The sequence below is a fragment of the Loxodonta africana genome, chromosome 8 (assembly GCF_030014295.1).
Source record: "Loxodonta africana isolate mLoxAfr1 chromosome 8, mLoxAfr1.hap2, whole genome shotgun sequence".
NCBI classification, from domain to species: Eukaryota; Metazoa; Chordata; class Mammalia; order Proboscidea; family Elephantidae; genus Loxodonta; species Loxodonta africana.
Genome location: NC_087349.1, coordinates 102,434,415 through 102,454,234, shown reverse-complemented (window position 1 = coordinate 102,454,234; position 19,820 = coordinate 102,434,415). Strand labels below are relative to the sequence as shown.

General features: G+C 40.4%; 1 protein-coding gene across 39 annotated transcripts in view; it reads right to left on the bottom strand.

Moving 5' to 3' along the window:
* Positions 1–19,820, bottom strand: part of SUGCT (succinyl-CoA:glutarate-CoA transferase) — a 796,973-nt gene that overhangs the window by 153,335 nt on the left and 623,818 nt on the right. The gene's annotated exons all lie outside the window — the stretch shown is intronic.

Genomic DNA, 19,820 nt, shown 5'->3' with positions numbered 1-19,820 from the left:
TCGACAGATGACAACAAGAAGGGCTAGGGTAGTAAAGTTGGAGACACACACACCAAAGATAAAAGAAGAAGAGACGATTTGGAAGCAGGAAATAAAGAAAAACAATACCTACATGGCTTTCTACCCCTGAGATATGTGAGGTATGGAAGAAAACACGGCTATCGTTTGAAAGGACTGTAGAAGAAGCAGTCTTCTCAGGGGCAGGCTAGGTTTCAGTTAGAGCAAGAAAGAGAAGCGAACTTTCCAAGAAAGTTTGAGGCTGTTGGGAAGTTGACTGATGACAAATCATGATGGGGAGTTTTAGAGAGTGAGGAAGTAAATGGTGACAAATGGGACACAATTAGGTTACAAAACAGTAGGGGCAGTGGAAGGTGGGGAGCTCTGAAGGTGATAGAGAATATGAGGAAGGATGGACCTGGTCTTAAGTCTGTCATTCAGTGACTGATGAGCTCAGTGACTGTCATGGCTGCCATGCACTGACAGCCAGGGAAAGTGGTCTGATTCCTGCCAGGAGAGGCTTGCTCCTAGGGCATGTGGGTATGCTCTCTTCCTGTGTGTCATACTTTACATGTGTGCCATGTTACATATATGAATGCCATCCTGTGACACAGAAGGATAGCTGTGTAACAAGCATTTGTAGTCGCCTTTCTTTGTGTAGAATGGAAAGCAGCTGTCCAACGAGGAACTGTGTTTCCTGACCCCCACCCCACAAATTTAGGTGGGGGCATGTGATTAAGTTCTTGCTAGTGAAATTTAAACAGGCATGATGAATGCCATTTCAGGGCTGGCTCATAAAAACTCCCCATGCAGAATGAAGAAAACTAAAGATGCAAGGGAAAGATTAGTCCAAAGGACTAAGGGATCACATCTACCATGGCCTCCACCAGACGGAGTCCAGTACAACTAGATGGTACCCGGATACCACCACTGACTGCCCTGACAGAGATCACAGTAGAGGGTCCCAGACAGAACTGGAGAAAAATGTAGAACAAAATTCTAACTCAAAAAGAAAGACCAGACTTGCTGGCCTGACAGAGACTGGAGAAACCCTGACAGTATGGCCTCCAGACACCCTTTCAGCTTAGTAATGAGGTCACTCCTGAGGTTCACCCTTCAGCCAAAGATTGAACAGTCCCATGGGGCAAAACAAGACTAAGGGGCACACCAGCCCTGGGACAGGGACTGGGAGGCAGGAGGGAACAGGAAAGCTGGTAATAGGGAACCCAGGGAGAGTGTTGACATGTCATGGGGTTGTTAACCAACGTCATAGAACAATGTATGTACTAACTGATGAGAAACTAGTTTGTTCGTCTAAAGTCAAAAAAAAAAAACCTCCCCATGCAATCTTCTATGCTGTCTTACCCCTTTCATTGGCTCGACAAAATATAATTAGGATGAGAGTGGCTGTCAAATATTGAGTATGGCAGAGCCCTATCGGCCTGAATGACTAAGCTGAGGAGCTTTTCCACTCCCCCTAGTTAAGTGACCTTATGTGAGCAAAATTTTATAAACTTATATTGAATCAAGCCACTAAAATTTCAGAGTTTATTTCGTACTGCAGCTAGTGTTACTTTAACCAATATACATCTATCACGTGTGGCATAAGCTAGAGACCTCTTCAAAAATATTATGAAGATACAAACTGATACTGAAAATCTGAACAGACCCATATCAACAGAAGAGATTGAAAAGGTAATAAAATAAAAATAAAAACCTGCCAACAAAATAAAGCCCTGGCTCAGATGGCTTCACTGGAGAATTCTACCAAACATTCAGAGAAGACTTAGACCAATACTACTGAAAATATTTCAGAACATAGAAAAGGAAATGATACTTCTGAATTCATTCTATGAAGCCAGCAGAACCCTGATACCAAAACCAACCAAAGACACCACAAAAAAAGAAAATTACAGACCAGTATCTCTCATGAATATAGATGCAAAAATTCTCAACAAAATTCTAGCCAAAAGAATTCAGCATCATATCAAAAAAATAAATCAACACGACCAAGTGGAATTCATACCAGGTATGCAAAAAAAAAAAAAAAAATTTTTTTTTTTTTAATGCAAGGATGGTTCAGCATTAGAAAATCAATCAATGAAATCTACCACATAAATTAAAAAAGATCATCTCAATTGATGCAGAAAAGGCATTCAACAAAGTCCAACACCTATTCCTGATAAAAACTCTCAGTAAAATAAAAGGTATAGAAGGAAAATTCCTCAACGTAATAAAGAGCATCTATACAAAACCAACAGCCAACATCATTCTTAATGGAGAGAAGACAAAAACATTCCCTTTGACAACAGGAACAAGACAAGGATCCTGTCTTAGCTATCTAGTGCTGCTAGAACAGAAATACCACAAGTGGATGGCTTTAACAAAGAGAAATTTATTTTCTCAGTCTGGTAGGCTAGAAGTCCAAATACAGGGTGTCAGCTCCAAGGGAAAGCTTTCTCTTGGCTCTAGAGGAATGTCCTCATCAATCTTCCCCTGGACAAGAAGTTTCTCCACACAGGAACCCTGGGTCCAAAGAACACACTCTACTCCCAGGACTCCATTTTTTTTTTTTTTTTTTTTGAACTTTAGATGAAGGTTTACAGAACAAACTAATTTCTCATCAAACAATATACACATTGTTGTATGGCATTGATTAACAACACCATGACATGTCAACACTCTCCCTTCTCAACCCTGGGTTCCCTATTACCAGCTTTCCTGTTCCCTCCTGCCTTCCAGTTCCTGTCCCAGGGCTGGTGTGCCCCTTTAGTCTTGTTTTGTTCCATGGGACTGTTCAATCTTTGGCTGACAGGTGAACCTCAGGAGTGGCCTCATTACTGAGCTGAAAGGGTGTCCAGGGGACATACTCTCAGAGTTTCTCCAGTCTCTGTCAGGCCAGCAAGTCTGGTCTTTCTTTCTGAGTTAGAATTTTGTTCTACATTTTTCTCCAGCTCTGTCAGAGACCCTCTATTATGATCCCTGTCAGGGCAGTCAGTGGTGGTATCTGGGCACCATCTAGTTGTACTGGACTCAGTCTGGTGGAGGCCGTGGTAGATGTGGTCCATTAGTCCTTTGGACTGATCTTTCCCTTATGTCTTTCATTTTCTTCATTCTTCCTTGCCCCCAAAGGGGTGAGACCAGTGCAGTATCCTACATGGCTACTCACAGGCTTTTAAGACCCCAGCCGCTACTTACCAAAGTAGAATGTAGAATATATTCTTTATAAACTTTGTTATGCCAATTGAGCTAGATGTTCCCTGAGACCATGGTCCCCACAGCCCTCAGCCCGGCAATTCAGACCCTCAGGGAGTTTGGATGTGTCTATGGAGCTACCATGGCCTTGCCTTGTACAGGTTGTGCTGCCTTCCCCAGTATTGTGTACTGTCTTACCCTTCACCAAAGTTACCACTTATCTATTAAGTGTTATTCCATCCCCACCCCTCCCCCCCTCATAACCATCAAAGATTGTTTCTTTTTGTGTGTAAAACTTTTCATGAGTTTTTACAGTAGTGGTCTCATACAATATTCGTCCTTTCGTGACTGACTTATTGCACTCAGCATAACGTCCTCCAGATGCATCCATGTTATGAGATCCTTCACAGATTCATCGTTGTTCTTTCATGTTGCATAATACTCCATCATGTGTATGTACCACAGTTTCTTTATCCATTCATCTGTTGATGGGTGTCTAGGCTGTTTCCATCTTTTCGCTACTGTGAACAATGCTGCAGTGAACATGGGTGTACATATATCTATTCATGTGATGACTCTTATTTCTCTAGGATATATTCCTAGGAGTGGGATTGCTGGATCAAATGGTATTTCTATTTCTACCTTTCTAAGGAAGTGCCATATTGTTTTCTGAAAAGGTTGTATCATTTTGCATTTCCACCAGCAGTGCACAGGAGGTCTGATCTCCCCACACCCTCTCCAACATTTGTTATTTCCTGTTTTATTGATTTGTGCCAGTAATGCCGGGATGAGATGGTATCTCACTGTGGTTTTGATTTGCATTTCTCTGATGGCTAGAGATTGTGAGCATTTCCTCGTGTATCTGTTGGCCACTTGGATATCTTCTTAGGTGAAGTGTCTGTTCATTTCATTTGCCCTTTTTTTAATTAGATTATTTGTTTTTTTATTGTAGAGGTGTTGGATTTTCTTGTAGATTTTAGAGATTAAACCTTTGTCTGATTCGTAATAGCCAATTTTTTTTTCCCAGTCTGTATGTTCTCTTTTTACTCTTTTGGTGAAGTCTTTTGATGAGCATAAGTGTTTAATTTTTAGAAGTTCCCAGTTATCTATCTTATCCTCTGGAGCTTGTGTGTTGTTGGTTGGGATTTGTATCCTGTTATTGTCGTGTTTTAAGGCCTCTAGCATCGATCCTATTTTTTTTGTATGAACTTCATGGTTTTTGGCTTTCTATTTAGGTCTTTGATCCACTTTGAGTTAGTTTTTGTATATGATGTGAGGTATGGGTCCTGTTTCATTTTTTTGCAGGTGGTCATCAAGTTTTGTCAGCACCATTTGTTAAAAAGATGGTCTTTTCCCCATTTGATGGGCTTTGGGCGCTTGTTGAAGATCAGGTGACCCTAGGTGGATGGATTCACATCTGGGTTCTCAATTCTGTTCCACTGGTCAATGTATCTGTTGTCGTACCAGTACCAGGCTGTTTTGACTACTGTAGCTGTATAGTAGGTTCTAAGGTCAGGTAGTGCAAGTTCTCCTACTCTATTCCTCTTCTTCAATAGTGCTTTACTTATCCGGGGCCTCTTCCCTTTCCATAAAAAGTTAATGATTAGTTTTTCCATCACTTTAAAGAATGTTGTTTGTATTTACGCAGGATTGCATTGTATTTGTAAATGACTTTGGATAGAATTGTCATTTTCACAATGTTGAGTCTACCTATCCATGAGCATGGAATGTTTTTCCATTTATGCAGATCTCTTTTGATTTCTTGCAGTAGTGTTTTGAAGTTTTCTTTGCACAGGTCTTTTACATCCCTGTTTAGATTTATTCCCAAGTATCTTATTTTTTTTAGGGGCTATTATAAATGGTATTGTTTTCCTGATTTCCTTTTCACTGGTGCCTTTATTGGTGTATAGGAATCCAATTGATTGTTGTATGTGTATGTGTTATGTTGTGTATGCAACTCTGCTGAATCTTTCTATTACTTCCAGGAGTTCTCTTGTGGAGTCTTTTGGATTTTCTTAGTATCATGTTATCCACAAATAGGGACAGTTTAACTTCTTCATTACCAGTTTGGATGCCCTTTATTTCTTTTTCTGGCCTTATTGCTCTACCTAAGACTTCCAACACAATGTTAAATAGGAGTGGTGATTAAGGGCATCCTTGTTCCTGTTCTCAAGGGAAATGTTTTCAGCTTCTCTCCATTGAGAACGATGTTGGCCATTGGTTTTGCATAGATGCCCTTTATTATGTCAAGAAATTTCCCTTCTATACCTATATTATTGAGAGTTTTTATCAGGAATGGGTGTTGGACTTTGTCGGATGCCTTTTCTGCATCAATTGAGATGATCATGTGATTCTTTTCTTTCCTTTTATTTATGTGGTGGATTATGTTGATTGATTTTCTAATGTTGAACCATCCTTGCATAACTGGTGTGGATCCTACTTGGCTGTGGTGTAATATTTTTTTGATGTGATGCTGAATTCTATTGGCTAGAATTTTGTTAAGAATTTTCACATTTATATTCATGAGAGATATTGGTCTACAATTTTCATTTTTTGTGGTGTCTTGGCCTGATTTTGCCTGATGCTGCCTTCATAGAATGAATTCGGAAGTATCAGTTCCTTTTCTATGTCCTGAAATAGTTTGAGTAGTGCTGGTCTAAGCTCTTCTCTGAATGTTTGCTAGAATTCTCCAGCAAAGCCATCTGGGCCAGGTCTTTTTTTTGTTGGGAATTTTTTTTATTACCTTGTCAATCTCTTCTCTGGTTATGGGTCTGTTCAGATTTTCAACATCATTTTGTGTTAGTTTGGGTAGGTCGTGTGTTTCTAGAAATTTGTCCATTTCCTCTAGGTTTTCAAATTTGTTGGAGTACAGTTTTTCATAATATTCTGTTATGATCCTTTTTATTTCAGTTGGGTCTGTTGTAATCTTCCCTATTTTATTCCTTATCTGGGTTATTTGCATTGCCTCCTGTTTTTCTTTTGTCAATTTGACCAGTGGTTTGTCGATTTTGTTGATCCAACTTTTGTTTTTGTTGATTCTTTCTATTGTTCTATTCTCTATTTCATTTATTTCTACTCTGATCTTTATTATTTTCTTTCTTCTGGTGGCTATTGGGTCTTTTGCTGCTCTCTATTTGTTCAAGTTGTATAAATACTGTTTTGATTTTGTCCCTTCTTTTTTGATGTGTGCATCTAGTGCTATAGTTCGACCTCTGAGGACTACCTTTCCTGTGTCCCAAAGGTTTTGGTATGATGTGTTTTCATTCTCGTTTGATTGTAGGAACTTTCTGATTCTATCTTTGATTTCTTCTATTACCCACTGGTTTTACCCACTGGTTTTTAAGCAGGGTGTTATTCAGTTTCCACGTAATTGATTTTTTTTCATTACTCTTCCTATTGTTAATTTCTACTTTGATGGCATTGTGGTCAGAGAAGATACTTTGTATTATCTCAATGTTTTGGATTTTGTTGAGAATTGCTCTGTGGCCTAAGATGAGGTCTATTCTGGAGAAGGTTCCATGTGTGTTGGAAAAGAATATTTTATTTGCAGCTGTTGGATGGAGTGTTCTATATATGTCTGTGAGATCAAGTTGGCTGATTATGCTCTTTATCTCTTTTGTACCTTTGTTGAGTTTCTTTCTAGATGTTCTGTCCTTTACTGAGAGTGGTGTGTTGAAGTCTCCTACTATCATTGTGGAACTATTAATTTCTCTTTTCAGTGCTGTTAGAGTTTGTCTTATGTATTTGGGAGCCCTGTCATTGGGTGCGTAGAGTTTATTATGGTTAAGTCTTCATGATGGATCATCCCCTTAATCATTATGTAGTGCCTCTCTTTGTCTTTTCTGGTTTTTCTTTTAAAGTCTATCTTATCGGAGATTAGTATTGCCACTCTTGCTCTTTTTTGGTAGTTATTTGCTTGATATATTTTTCTCCATCCTTTGATTTTTAATACATTTGCATCTTTGTTTCTAAGGTGTGTCTCTTGTAGACAGCATATTGATGGATCCTGTTTTTTTTTTTTTTAAATCCATTCTGTCACTCTTTGTCTCTTTATGTGTGCCTTTTGGCCATTTACATTCAGTGTAATTATTGATAGGTATGAGTTTATTGCTATCATTTTGTAGTGCTTTTTTTTTGTGTGTGCTGCTAACATATTCTTTGCTCCACTGGGTTTTTGTGGGTACTCATCTCTGCTCAGTTCCTTTTGTTTGTGGATTTCTTTTTCATTTCTTTTGTTTTTGTATATTTTGTTTTTATTTAGACTTTATGTTTTTCTTCTTTATTTTGATGAGTAGGTTTGTTAACTTTCTTTGTGGTTACCTTGAAATTTACCCTTATTCTCCTCGGTTTGAACCAATCTATTACTACTTGGTATCGCCTTGCCTTCCTTTCCATTAGAAAGTTCTATACCTATACCATTTATTCCCTTTTTTTATTGTTCTGATGTTGTTATCATTTACAGATTACTCTCTGGTTCCCTGTTGCAATGGTTTTGGTTTTGGATAGTCCTTTATGGTTCATTTCCTAGGTTGGTATCTGGCTGGTACAATCTTACGTCCTAGATTCAGGCTGTGGTCTGATGTTGTTTGTTCTCAGACCGAAGGACTCCCTTTAATAATTCTTGTAAGCTTGGTTTGGTTTTTACATACCCTTTTAATTTCTGTTTATCTGGAAATGTACTAACTTCACCATCATATTTGAACGAAAGTTTTGCAATATATTATTTTTGGCTGGCAATTTCTTTTCTTTCAAGATTGTATATATGTCATCCCATTGCCTTCTTGTCTGCATGGTTTCTGCCAAATAATCAGAACTTAGTCTTGTTTCTCCTCTGTACGCTCCTGTTATTTTTCTTAAGCGGCTCACAGTATTTTTTCTTGTCTTTGATTTTAGTAAGCGTGATTATGATATGCCTTGTTGTTTTTCTTTTGGGGTCTATCCTATATGGAGTTCGTTGAGCCTCTTGGATGGTCAGCTTTTCATCATTCATGATATTAGAGTAGTTTTCTGTCAGCAATTCTTCAACGATCCTCTCTGTGTTTTCCCTTTTCTCTCCCTGTTCTGGAAGTCCAATCACACGTAAATTTTTGCTTTCAATTATATCCCACATAATTCTCAGGTTTTCTTCATTTTTTTTATTCTTTTTTTTTTCTGATTTTTCCTCAAACAGAGTTGTATCCAAATGTTTGTCTTCAGTTTTGCTGATTTTGTCTTCCATCATTTCAAACCTGCTCCTCAGCCCTTCTATGACATTGTCCATTTCTGAAATTTTGTTGTTTATCTTTTGGGTTTCTAATTGTTATTTTTGAATGATTTCTAGTTGTGAATTTATTTTGGCATTTTGTTCCTGTATTATTTTCCTGAATTGTTGCATTTTTTTTGTCTTTAGTTTCCATGAATTTGTCTGCCTTTTCCATAAATTTGTCTATTTTTTCCTCACTTTGTCTGCTTTTTTGCTTCAACTCTTGGATTACTCTGAATATTAGAGATTTGAATTCCCTATCAGGTAGTTCTAGTGCCTTTTCTTCTACTGGAAAGTCTTCTGCTGTTTTATTTTGGATGCCTACTGGAAACATCCTGTCCTGTTTTTTTTTTTTTTTTTTTTTTTTTATATGTTTTGATATTGTCTGCTGTCTTTGGGACTTTCAGTAGTTATTTTCTTCATTTATTGATTGTAGATTGTTTTATCCTGCTTTTTTGTTTTCTTTGGTTATGTGTGAGCAGGCAGGGTGTGTGTTCATTGTTGTTTGCTCATCTGTAGTCACGGTACTTTTTAACTCCTTTTCCAACAGGCTGGGACAGTCATTCAGCTATGGTGCAGCAGGGCAGATCCAGCTGAAGAAGAGGGGTTGGGATGGGTTGTTTGTGGCATATACTAGGGCCAACAGGGTGGGCCAGGAATCAGTGCTGGGCAGGTTCCAGTAGGCCATGCCTGTTCTGCTCGGGGGTGTGATGCTTAGTGCACAGTGCAGGTAGGCAGGAAAGGGGGGTAGGTTTTCACATGTGGAGCTAATAGGGGTATGGGAAAGAGAAGGGATAGGAGAGAGAAACAGGAACCAAAAATAAACAGGCAAACAAGTAAAGAAAAAAGAAAGGGTGCTAAGGGAGTTTGCCATTGGAGTGGATAGATGAGAAACCGAGAAATGGAGAAAAGCAAAAAGAAAGAAAAAATAACCAGATAAAAATTTGGAGGGAAAAAAAAAAAAAAAAGCCCCCAGGAGTCCCAGAGTCCCACTGGTGGGGCTGCCAAGACTGGAAAAGTCGCTCCCAGGCTATGCAGTACTGCCTCGCTAGAGGAAGTATAGATTTCACACAGCACCAGGTATTCAGGAGACAGGAAAAGAAGATAAGTGTAGGGAAATGAAAACTGAGAAATAGAGAAAGACAGAAAAGGAAAAAGAGAGAGAAAAAAAGAAAGAAAGAGGGAAAAAAAGAAAGAAAGAAATGCCCCCACAGATCCCACCTATGCAGCTGTGCAGATTGGGAGAGTGGCTCCTAAGCCATGCAGTGCAACCCAGCTATAAGGTGCTCCCAAGCTGCAAAAAGAAAGAGAAAGCAAAATAAGGGAAAAAAAGTCCCAGGGATCCCACCGGCATGGAATCGTGGGCCCAGGGAGTGGTTCCCCAGTTGAGCATGGCTTCATAGTCTTTCAAGAAAAAGCAAAGATGGCACACAGAGCCAAGTGTTCCAGAGAAAGGAGGGGGAGGTGGTAGGAGGCACAGAAGAAACCAAAAGAAACGCAAAGAACGAACACCAGCTTAGGGACCTGGCCAGTGGGGACAGGGTGAATCCAAGCAGCCTGAGGCCAAAGCAGTTGCCTTCCAGCCAACAGACTGCAACTGGAAGGAAGCAAAGGAGATTGGGGAGGGGTGGGGGTAGGGGTGGGGGTAGGGGCGGGGGCGGGTTAGGAAAGGGTACATCGCTCATTACCCGGTGCTCTGTCTCCTGCTGGGAACTTCATGAAGCTGCTTACTCGTACTATCTGTCTGCCGATCTCTGATGTGGGTGGGGTGAATCCAAGTGGCACTGATGCTGCACTTCCCAGCCAGCCGGGCCACCACAGCCAGCCAGGAAGCTCAGAGGTAGAGCAGAGGGGAGAGAATGGGGGATGGAAAAGCTTGTATTGCTGGTTACCGGGTGCTCTGTCTCCTGCTGGGCATTCCAGGAAGCTGCTTTCCCATACTCCCTGTCTGCCCATCCCTGACAGGAGTCCAAGATGGCAGATCCATGCTGCATTAGCTGATGGAGCCTTCAGCAAGTATATCTCCTTGCTGTCTGTTCTGTTAGTTTCTTATTCCATTCGGTGCTTGGCTGAGTTCTTTATTTCTTCATTTGACACTTCACGTTCCAGGAATGACATTTGTCTCTGTTTTACTTAATTTTTCAGGTCTTTGCTGTCGAGGGATGGCATGGTGCTTGCACCTATGGTGCCATGTTGGCCAGAAGTCCCGTCACTGCTTTCTTGGTGGTTTGAAGTCCCCTTGTCTTTCTGCTAGCTTCTCTTCTTTTATATCTCAAAAGACATTGCCTCAAAAAAACAATCCAATCACATAGATTGAATCCTGCCTCATTAACATAACTGCTGCCTATCCCTCCTCATTAACATCACAGTCAGGATTTACAACACAACTAGATGGTGCCCAGCTACCACCGCCATTGGCTACTTTTACTGGGATCACAATAATGGGCCCAGGACAGAGCTAGAGAAAAATGTAGAAAAAAATTCTAACTCACAAAAAAGATCAGACTTACTGGCCTGACAGAGACTGGAGAAACCCCAAGAGTCTGGCACCCAGACATCCTCCTAGCTCAGTAATGAAGCCACTCCTGAGGTTCACCCTTTAGCCAAAGACAAGCCAGGCCCGTAAAAGAAAATGAAGCTAAGGGTACACACCAGCCTAGGGGCAAGGACTAAAAGGCAGGTGGAGACAAGAAAGCAGGTAATAAGAAACAGAAGGTCGAGAAGAGGAAAGTGTTGACATGTCATGGGGCCGGTAACCAACGTCACAAAACAATATTAATTGTTTAATGAGAAGCTAGTTTGTTCTGCAAACCTTCATCTAAAGTACAATTTTAAAGTATATATATATATATTATGAAGAAGTAGTAGTCCTATAACCCACCGACCATTAATCTACACCCCCTCCCCAGTTTATACAAAGAGAGTACTAAGAAGAAAAGAGAATTGTTGGTTTATCACTAGTACCTGTATCAGGGGAGGAGAAGAAAGTGGGAATGCCTCCCACCCAAAGCCAAGTGAGTCAGGGTCTCCAGGTAAGTCACTGGTAGAAATCGGAAATGCATGCAAGAAGAGTAAACTGGTTTCTCTTGCCTTGCTGTTTTGTTGTTGTTGTTTTCTTTTCTTTTTATTAAAGTTTCAGAAACCTGAGGGTCCACTGTGGTAATCACCCACAAAGATGTTTGTGTAGTCCATTTTCACACTGAATTAGGATTGGTCTGCGCGACTGGTAGAATATGACAGAAGTGACAGATGTGACCTCTGGCTTAGGTCACAAAAAACATTGCAGCTTTTGACTTGGTCAGTGGATCGCTTATTCTGAGAGAAGGCCAGCATCATCCTATGAGGACACTCCAGCAACTCTGTGGAGTGGGACTGAGACCACCTAATGGAGCCCTGATGGTGCATTGGTTAAGAGCTCAACTGCTAACCAAAAGGTCAGTAGTTTCAATCCCCCAGCACCTCCTTGGAAACCCTATGGGGCAGTTCCACTCTGTCTTATAGGGTCACTGTGAGTTGGAATCAACTCAACAGCAGCAGGTTTGGTTTGGGATATAGCTAGCACCAACCTGTAAGACATGCAAGGGAGCCACCTTGGAAGCAGATCCTGCAGACCAGTCAAATCTTCAGACAATTGCAACCCCAAGTGATGTCTAACTGCAACCTCATAAGCAATCCCAACATAGAATCCACAGCCAAACCACTCCCAAATTCTTGACCCAGAGAAATTATGAGATAATATGTTATTATTGTTGAGTTAGCCACTAAGTTTTTGGGTGATTTGTTGTGCAGGATTAGATAGCTAAAACACCAGAACAGAGATGGTAAAAGCATTCTGGAGATAGTATGATGTATTCCCTAGAGTGTGGGTATACCCATAAACAGAGGCTAATAACTGCTCCTGGACTAGAGACTTCTAGAAGTGGGAACTGCACTGGAGCAGCCATACTGATAGGACTTGGAGGGACAAGTGTAGTATTGTTCCTAGGAAGAAGATGGGGGCCAACCTCTACACCATTGCACTTTCCTAGAGCTCTCCAAGGACACAGAAGAAAATTCAGCAGATTTATTGGCTTCTGAAATGGAGCACAGAAGTTAAGGGTCAGGCCAAAGCCACAGGGCTATATGGAAGCGACCAGGTCAAGTAAGGGGCCATCCCACTGAGTGAGAGGGTATAGGATTATATGGCTGAAGGTCTTAAGAAAGGCTAGACAATCTCCTTGTGAAGGGGTACTCATACAATGGGGGCTAAAATAATTTGAAGTTTACTCCAAGAAAATTCATCACCTAAAATACATTTACCTAAGTGGAGCTACTAGCATCAGATAGCACTAGACTATGTCAGAGTAGAATCAGGGGTCTCTTGCCCCACTGGCATGCAATCATAGTGACATAATAAAATATCTGCCCTTGCCATTCCTCCTCCCTTTGCTTGACATGAGAATCTAGGTCTTGAAAAGAAATGGAGAGTGTAAATCAGAGCCAGTCCATACACCCCTCTACTCCAAGGGAAGAGTCTAGCCTTTATGGGAGAAAGAGAGGGCTTTGAACAAAGAATTGAGCTGAGCATGGAATCTTGTTGTTAGTTGCTGCCGAGTCAATTCCAGCTCTTGGTGACCCCATGTGTACGGAGAAGAACTGTTGTTTGTTTGGATTTTCAAGGCTGTGACCTTTCAGAAGCAGATCACCAGGCCTATTTTCCAAGGTGCCATTTAGTGGGTTAGTACTACCAACCTTTCAGTTAGTAGTTGAGTGCTTAACTGTTTGTACCACCCAGAGACTCCTAAGCATGGGATTATCAAAACCAAATCCATTGCCACTGAATCAATTCCAACTCATTAGACAGGACTAATTTTAAAATAACTGGAAAATTATGGGATCATCCCTACATGATATTAAGAGATAAGAAAGTGGTGGGAGGGGAGGGGGGATGCTCAACACAACAGAGTTGAAAACAGTAATTGGGAAAAAATAAGACCATTATGCTTTTCTACCTCAAGGAGTTGAGGCTCCTCAATAGAGATGGTGCTCTATGTAACATGCTGACTTGTAAATATTCAGAGGTTGATAACAGAAATGCCACATAGAAGCAATGTTTAGAAGTCACAGACAGACATGTATGGGTTAAACGACTTGATGTATCTTAATTGTTGGAAAATATGTTAGACTGTTAGTGAAGCTTTGGGGTCGTTAGTGGTGGTATTGTGTAGAAGACAGATCACTGGATTTGGTGTTAATAGACCAAGGCTCCTACCCCACATCTGCCACAGCAGAGCTGCAGGAGCTTCAGCAAGTCACTTATCTTCTTTAATCTTAGGTTCCTCATGTAGAAAATGGAGATCATGAAATCTACTTCATGAAATTGCTAACTAAATATAAAAGGGCCTAATTCAGTACTTAATACAGCATATGCTCTCCTGAAAGATACTTAATGCTGAATCTGGTAACCATAAGTTTACAAAGATGGTTAAAAAAAAAAAAATTGCTGTCAAGTCAATTCTGACTCACAGCAACCTCATGTGTGCAGAGTAGAGCTGTGCTTCACAGGGTTTTTAATGGCTGTGACCTTTCAGAAGCAGATTGACAGGCCTTTCTTCAAAGGAACCTCTGGGTGGGTTTGAACAGCTAACCTTTTGGTTAGAAGCCGAGCATTTAATCATTAGTACCACCCAGGGACTCCTATAAGAATGATAAAAACCAAAAAAACCAAACCCACTGCCATCGAGTTGATTCTGACTCATAGCAACACTATATGACAGAGTAGAATTGTCCCATAGGGTTTCCAGGGACCGCCTGGTGGATTCGAACTACTGACCTTTTGTTTAGCAGCCTGAACTTGCTTTTCAGCCTTTTGGCTAAGATCAAGCATAATAAGGATGATACCAAAACCAAACCAAACCCATTGCCGTCGAGTCGATTCCAACTCATAGCGACCCTATGGGGCAGAGTAGAACTGCCCCATAGAGTTTCCAAGGAGCGCCTGGCGGATTTGAACTGCTGACCTTTAGGTTAGTAGCCGTAGCACTTAACCACTATGCCACCAGGGTTTTCATGAGGATGATAGGCCTGCTTATATTCTGACCTTATTGTCAATGTCAAATACAGCATAGATGTGGTATCGGCATACTACTATCACGGGTAAATTATTCCTGGGCTGATAACAACAAAGTAAATTATTTCTTCCTGACTCGCCAAAGACAAAAAATATATATAATACATAACAGATATGTGTGTGTGTGCGTGTGTGTGTGTGTATTTGACTGTTTTCATGGAAATTTGATTTAAAGCTTTACAGAAAAAAAATAGCCTTAAAACCATGTAACCCCTAATGCATTCTTTCCCTAAAGCCATAAACACACCTCTAGTTATTCCATCCAACAAAAATATACCACAGCAGGTGGAGTCACAAAAAAAGTAAATGGTTTCAATCTTTTCATTGATTTCAGTCTATTCCCTCAACAAAAACTTCAAACTGCAGGTGCACACAGCATACTTGGGCTATGACAAGAGCAGTGTATCTTTGTAACTGGGGCTTCACCTAATGATGTGTGAACTAAATGTTAACTGCAGCAAAATGACTGCAAGCCAAGAAAGCCCCAGCTGAGGGTCTCGCCTGGAAGAGGGCTAAGCCACAGGAACACACCAAAGAGTGTGGTTGGATCTTTGGTCCTTGGGAGCTCATCATTCCTTCCTGCCCTTCCACTTCTACTATTTTGAGAACAGTGTGTAAATTAAATTGGAATTTTCAGTTTGCAGACATTTCTCATTTTAGGGCCCAAATTTTATTTCAGTCTGGAAACTAGCATCTAAATGAGTTTGAGTGAGGAGCAGGTTTGAAGAAATGTCAAACCGGTCAAAGTAAAACCCTAAACAATTATTGTAGGGAAGTGGTTTCACATCTGGAACTGGTTACGTGTGGAACAGAAGGAAGACTTTTCTTAGGACAGTCGGTTTAATTACATTTTTAAAGTAACCGAGGAATGCCAGTTGATTTCAAATGAAAATGGTCCATCTCTAGCTAGTATACATATTTGCTTCTTATTTCTACCAGAAGCACTACTATCACAGCCATAGGGAAGTTTCTATCAGTTGTTGATCAACTAAGGCAAACTTTCCAATGTCCCTTTGAGGTGCACATTCTGCCTGGGAGTATCTGCGTGTTAAGGTTGAACCTCTGTGTTCAGAAATCTTGTCTCTTTAAAAATGCTGCGAGAATGAGCATGGTTTGGGCATAAGAACAACCTAGATCTTAATTTACTAGCTTTGTGACTTTGGGAATGCTACTTAATCTTTATCTTTTCCTTATCTGAGAAATGGGAATAATTTTTATCTTGAAGAGCCCTACGCTCTGATGACTAAATTACATATAAAAAAAGTAAAATACCTATCACTTACGACGATGTCTGGCTATAGAAGGTTTTCATGAAATGTTAAATATTTGGCCCCTCACTTTCTCTCTTTCCTCTATTCTTTGTTATCAACTTATTTTGCTATTGTTGTTAGTTATAGTTGAGTCAATTCCAACTCATGGCAACCTCGTGTGTGCAGAGTAGAACTGCTCCATAGGGTTTACAAGGCTGTGACCTTTTGAAAACACATCGTCAGACCTGTCTTCCAAGGTGACTCTGAGTGGGCTCAAGCTGCCAGGGTTTCAGCTAATAATTGAGAGCTGAACTGTTTGTGCCATGAGGGACTATAATTTGCTATATGCCATATATTTTTGGCAAATACAGAAAGAGAGGAGGTTGTGGGGCACTACAACCGAAAACATCAGTAGTATGGCACAAAAGGAATACAAGAAATTAAACACACACATAAATTTAAAAGCATTCTCTACTGAATATCTCAGAAAAGAGATCATTGCAGTGAAAGGCATTTCATAAAATGTATCTCCTGGACATATTTTTTATAATTTTTAGCAAATTGAACCTTTATGATTTAAGGTTCCCTCCCCCCCCACCCCGCTGCCCTCTCCCCCCACCCCGCCCCGCACACACACACAAAAAAGTCTGTAGTAGAGTATTTCAATCATCTTGACCTGCCATAACCAGGACAATTGTAGCCCCTGAGTTAGAGTACATCCAGGGTCATTGTCCTTGTAAATGATCCCTTTCTAACATTTGAGGTTATCAATGGACTGATTTTCCAATTAATACTTTGCCCAGAGTGCAGGAGAGAGAGAATTCTGCTTTGCAGTGAAGAAGTTTCCTGTAGCTCGGAATGATGCTGAAAGCAACGATTTACTCCGGAGCAGCAGGTTATGACCTTTCAGATGAAACTCAGCCAGGACATTTATATCACATTAACACCAGTGAATGGAAAGGAAAGAAAGGGAAAGGGGATATAATTATATTTGCAAATGCATCACAGCACTGGTTGTTTTAATTGCTTTCCCCATACATTCTTCTGAAGTGTATGACATATTTCATGAAATTAAGAGCAATACTGAATCCTTTCTAATTTAACTATCTTCCTTACCATGATTCCTGATGAGGGAGTAAACCTGTCACGCGTTAGGGGACAGAGTGAAGTGGGCTGATGATGGGACTAAAGAGACCAGGCTGACATCTAAGGATTTCAAAAACACCAGGTGCTGCAGACTCAAAGTGGTGGAACAATTCATCAGAATTATCAAAAGAAAAGAGTTGTTTGTCCACATTTTTAAACCCACTAGGGACACTTTTCAGGCATTCAGTTTGGGCCTTTGTGTGTGTAAAGCACATAGTGCCGGGCCAAGGCAAAGTCGATATTTAAATGACAATCAAGACAAGGAAGCTGCTTGATGTGGTTGAGCATTTGCTCTGTTACACTCTGTTCTGTTTATAAACATCTAAGCTATGCGAATAATAATAAGCCAAGCACAAGCCTTTTGTCATCCCTCCATGATCTTTCTGGTACTGGAGGGACTCAGGAGGAGGTGTTGAGTTTTTGTGTGCTACAGCTTGTCAAGGGCACATCAAAATGCAATAACGAAATCAACTACCAGACAGATTGGATGGCAGATTTTGGCAGCTAACAAGGAGCTTTCTTGTTATAGGATGTGCAAGCTTGTGGGTTGCACTGCAATTAGAAACGATTTTTTTTTTTCTGCCGGAGCTTTTCTTATACTTTTCATTCTCATAAGTGACAACAGCAAAAGACTATTTCTCACTTCCTAATATACTCTATCCATCTCCCTGTTGCTAAAGTAACTAGTATCTTAATTTAACAACAATTTTTCACCCCCCCCCCAAAAAAAATCGGATCAACGCTACTCAGTGTTTATGAGATACTGATACCTCATGGAAAAGTGGGTGATACATTACTTAAAACTAATTCTCTTGAATTCTTTCTATGTATGCAAAATATCCTTTCGGCGCTTTTTTTTTTTTTTTTTTAAGTTGTTGTTGTTATGGTTTTAACCATATGTCTCCAGTAGGAAAGCAAGATCTTTGTTTCTTAACAGCGGATGTGTACTTGCTACTCTGTGACACAGGAGTCCATAATACTGTTAGTGACAACTAAATCATTTTCACAGAAACTAATTTTAGCATCCAGGAGGGGAAAAACACTATTTTCCTACTCCTTAATATGAAGATTTCATGTGTAACCACACCATGAACCAGGCCGACCTGTTTTTCAGAGGTTAAAGGTAAACCACCCAAAGGGGTAAATGATTTCGTCAGGGATTTACAGCCCATCAGGGGCAGGATTTAAACTCTAGGCAGCTGGCCAGGCAACTCCCAGATTATTCTGGTTTTTTAAACTATAACAATCCTGGGAGGAAGTGGTAAGGGAGCTGAAAGGAAGGGAAAAAGAGGTAGGGCAAATGAATTCAGTTTTTTACATACACCTAGGGAATGCTTATAGGAGCTCTGATGGCACAATGGTTAAAGGCTCAGCTGCTAATGGAAAGATTGGTGGTTCAAAACCACCAGCAACTTGGTGGGAAAAAATACCGGATGATCTGCTCTGGTAAAGATTATAGCCTTGGAAATCCTGTAGGGCAGTTCTGGTCTATCCTCTATGGTCGCTATGAGTTGGAATCAACTTGAGGGCATACAACAATACGGCATGGTCATTCAAGAATAAACTCCCATTGTTAAGCCATTGCTCCTAATAGGAAGGGTGATGGACCCAACTTTCACGGAGTAGAGATAATGACAATAAAGTAACAATGAAGTTTATGATTTTTTATAGATTAAGAGGTTTTTACTTGGGCAAAAAGCAACAAACTCAAGAGTCAGGTTGTAAATCCTTAGAAGAACCAACCAAAAAAACCAAACCCATTGCCGTTGAGTCAATGGACAGAATAGAACTGCCTCATACAGTTTCCAAGGAACAGCTGGTAGACTTGAACTGCTGACCTTTTGGTTAACAGCCATAGCACTTAACCACTGCACCACAGAGAAATTAAAAAAGAGAATAACTAGCCTTCCCACTTTCATATTTATTACTCTTTTTCTTTTCCTAGAAGAAGCAATGTACTTATATGTCTATGTCATCTTTGATACAACAACCATTTTTTTAAATACATTTTATATGTGCCAGGCACTGTACCAACTCTGGGGATACAGAGGTTAACTAGAAACCTCCTCTGTCCAGCCATGGTCTTTGTAATATGTAGGTAATAAGAAGGTAGATGTACTGAGACTAACTCATGCATAGAGCCAGATAGAGATATAAAGATGGAATTATCAAGTTTCTTCTCCATGGAGGAAAGGAAGCTGGAGCTGAATCTTCAAAGTCAAGCAGGCATTTTCAAGATAAACTGGGAGGGAAGCATATAATAGGCGGAGGGAATATATATGTTCCTGGCCAGGGCACTGAGAACTACAAAACCATGTGAAGGATGAGGATGGAGATTTAGGCAGATATGAAATTTTGAAGTGCTACAGCTGCTAATCAAAAGGTAGGCAGTTTGAGTCCACCAGGCACTCCTTGGAAACTCTATGGTGCAGTTCTACTCTGTCCTACAGGGTGGCTATGAGTTGGAATCGACTTGACGGCAATGGGTTTGGTTTTGGGTTTATAGTCTCTTCAAAATGGAGTTTGGATAGGAAGAATATTAAAGGGCTTTAAGAAGGTATCATGATCTATGCCTTTACCAAAGATCTTTAGGCAACAATACAGAAAACATATTGGAGGGGCAAGTACTATTATGTCAATACAGACTTTTCTTTCAAAATAATATTTGGTAGCAGCCACAAGTGTGACTCTATCAACCACCTTCCACAAAGATATAGAAAAAGTAAAATATTCATAACACCTAAAGCCAACATCAACAGATAATGTCCAAATCTGGGAAAATGGGCAATAATTATAAGACAGGTGAAGTTGGACTGAGATACGCCTGCCTCCCTACCATCTCCCCCGCCATCATTCTATTTGCAACCAGAGACTGACAGCC